Genomic DNA, 3,611 nt, shown 5'->3' with positions numbered 1-3,611 from the left:
TTGAGAAGAAACTCCTTTAGATGCTGCTGTCTCCTCAGTCAAAGTAGGCTTAGGAGACGAGTCTTGAGATTTACCAACATCAACACTAGGTTGAAGTAGGACTTCCGGGATATTAGGTTCTACAGGAGTATAATTATTGTTGAAAGGAGGAGGCATGCTATTGTAAGAAACCTTAGCAGAGTCAGAAATCGTAGATGGAGAGTCCCCAAATTTTTGCATATGCATCAAAAGCTCATCATGTCTAGCTGAATCAACCTTAGCTTGTAAGTCTACTATTTCTATTCTAGCATCAGCCAGTTCTTTCTCAATAGTAGCACACTTTTTAGCTAATAATGCATAAGCTTCACCACCTACTCTTTCTACAGCCACAGCATGTTTAACTTTGTCTTTCATAGCATTAATGTCAGACTCTAAAGATTTAATCCTATCCTTTAAAAATTTTTCTCTATCAGTGACAGTTAAATCTTTTTTAATCAATTTATCTCTTTCTTCATGAGCAGCATTAACAACAGATTCTAAATGCTTAATTCGTTCATTCTTTTGTTCAATTTCATCAAACATTCGATTAACAATTTTGCAAACATGAACAATAGTACGAAGAGAATAAGATACCTGTTGATCTGCTTCTTTGCAGTCTGCCATGTACGCGACAAAGTCATCCACACTCATGCCTGCTGGAATTTCATACTCCTTCATCTGCTCTTCAATCGTCTTTTCAACCTTTTCAGTAGCAGAATCGTCTTTGTTCTCAGCAGCGTTCACCTCTCCAGAATCTTTCGTATCAGCAACCTCAACCTCTTCATCCGACTCAGAATCAGTGTCATATACCTGAGTAGAAGATTCCAAGTTCGAGCTTTGAGCATTTTCATACAGATGCTCATCACTGTGGTAAACTGAGGTGTCCAAGAAATCCTCAACAGAATCTGCTATTTGAGCCATATCATCAACTATTTCGGCCAAATAAGCATTATTAGTCTCATCCTGTGGAAGATTCCAGACATAAGAACCATCAGGTTGAGCAGCTACGATAGCCTTGTCATTGCTATTTCCAGTAGTATCTTCAGTCAACAAGAGAGCTCTACTTGCATTCTGATTAAAAGGACGATTACCACCTCTATCTTGACGGGTAGGGGTAATGTTGACATCTCTCTTTGGTCGTTGACATTCTTTGGCAAAATGTCCAAAGCCATCGCAATTATAGCACTTAACCTTTGACTTGTCAAAGCCCTGAGTACCCCCAATAAGCTGTCGACCTGTTCGTTGCATAAACCGTTGCACTCTCCTGGTGATCATCGCCAAATTCCATTTCAGATCCATTTCTTCAACATCATCTGGATCTATTTGGTCATAATCTTCATCAATGAGTGCTGGATCCGTGATCCTCCCAGCAACAAAAGCTTCATGTGCAGCACACATTGCGGCAAAAACATTCATCCTTCCCTCAGCAGATTTCATATCCATAGGCATAGACTTGTAACCAGCAGAAGTAGATGAAATGTTACCAAACGACATATTTCCTGGCTTGGCATTCTCATTTGTCTTTCGAGCCTTGAAACCAGCATCAGAAGCCATGAAACCTGCAGAATCATCTCCATCCATAACACAATTAGGACCCTCTTTCGTGCCAGAAGAACCAACCCCAGAAAAGAATGCATTAATATCAGCTGTAGGATTCTTCATAGTGGCATGATAAAGAGATGGATCTTGTGTGAAGTTGTCTTGGAGATCCTTTGCCTTATCCTTCATTTCTCTGTTTCTTAATGTGGATATAACACCATCTATACGAAGAGATGCATAATCAGCTCTTTCTTGCAATCCATGACGAAATTCTTTATAAGCTTTCGGCAGACCATCCAAGAATTTATCCACTATCTCAGTAGGAGTATACTTAAGATCAAAATAGGCTAACTCAGCAAGAAGATGTTGAAATCTCAAGATAAGATCCTCAACTAGTTCGTTCTTGGTAGCATTAAAGCAATCAAATTGTTTCTTAAGCATCTTAACTCGATTTTGCTTCAATAATGGATCACCTTCACAGTGAGCTTCAATAGCATCGAACAATTGCTTTGAAGTCTTGTACTCCTGTTTAGGAAACAAGTGCACTAATTCTTGAGGAATGCACATCCTAAGAGTAGAAAGAGCCTTAACTTCAACAGCATACAAGGATTTTTCTTCACCTTTTAACTCTCCTACCTTGTAATTAGTTGTAACACCGTTTACAGTAAGAGTTGGCCATTCATATCCTTCAGTGATCATAATCCACATGTTCAAATCTTCCCGTTGAATATAATCTTCAAATCGACCTCTCCACGCCCAGAAGTCAGCCAATGAAACTAACTTCGGTGGAGAATTAGTACGTCCAACGAGATGATCATGATAGACAAGAGAATTCAGGTATTGAGCAACAGCAGTGTTGGTTGACGAGGAAGCCATTTCGTAATTTCTGCACTGAACGAAGATAGATCTTAAATTCGTTTGAATGAGAGAAACGAAGATAGGATTAACTTCGTTTGCAGGAAGGAAACGAAGATAGAATTATCTTCGTTTGAAGGAAAGAAACGAAGATAAAGCTAAATCCGTAAGGTGAGAGTAACGAAGATAACTTGAAATTCGTTGGAAGGAACTTAACGAAAATAAAGCTAAAAACGTTGGAAGAACTCGAAACGAAGATGAGGTTAAGTTCGTTTGCTAAATTCGTTTGAGAAAACGAAGTTAGCGACAGTAAGGGTATCGGGAGGTTGATTTTCAGAGAAAAGAATCAAACAAAACGATCTCGAACCTTCGATAAGAAATCGATTGGCTTTGATACCACTTGTGAGACCCTCGATAGCTATAGATCGCTCTCGAGATCGTCTATGATTATGTCGTGAGTGCGGAATCCTCACGAGATAACTAGTTTGATTAGTAAACTGGTATATCGCTAATTATCAAGTAAATAATCAGCCGTATTATGCTATCTTCGTTTCTATAAGATATAGAACGAACTTAGGTGTCTGGTGTACTTGTATGTCGAACGTCGTCTTTATTTTAGAGTATTCATTCGTATATATATGTTTTGAGTCGAACTGGGCTTGCTGGGCTTTGTTCTTACGAACTTAGCTACCCAGCCCATGTAACGAAGTTAATCTTCGTTTGTACCAAATGAAGTTTATCTTCGTTTGCCTCTAACGAAGATATACCTTATCTTCGTTAGATACAAGACTTAGTTATATTCCTAAGTATTTCATCTTAAGGAATCCTAACACATATTATGTTTGTACTTGTATATTACACAACAAACATCATACATAACACACATATATATAACACCAAAACATGTAATCGATCATTACCAAAACATAAAGTCCATAATCTATCAATTACATATATAGATACGACATAAATTAACATAATGTCTCAATCTAAATGACATATCAAATCTAAGTTGCTGTTGTCACATCAACGTACATCAACAAAAATTATATTAGAAGCAATTTAGAAATATCAACACTTACATGATCTTTCTTTTATATTTAAATGATGAATTAACCTTAACAGGACAGTATATTTAATGATACTTATTCTTAAATACATGCTAGACTAACAATACGTATATTATGGGTAAAGATGTA

The sequence above is a fragment of the Erigeron canadensis genome, chromosome 8, assembly GCF_010389155.1.
Source record: "Erigeron canadensis isolate Cc75 chromosome 8, C_canadensis_v1, whole genome shotgun sequence".
Taxonomy (NCBI): Eukaryota; Viridiplantae; Streptophyta; class Magnoliopsida; order Asterales; family Asteraceae; genus Erigeron; species Erigeron canadensis.
The sequence above is the reverse complement of the archived record's forward strand: the minus strand, read 5'-3'. Positions refer to the sequence as shown.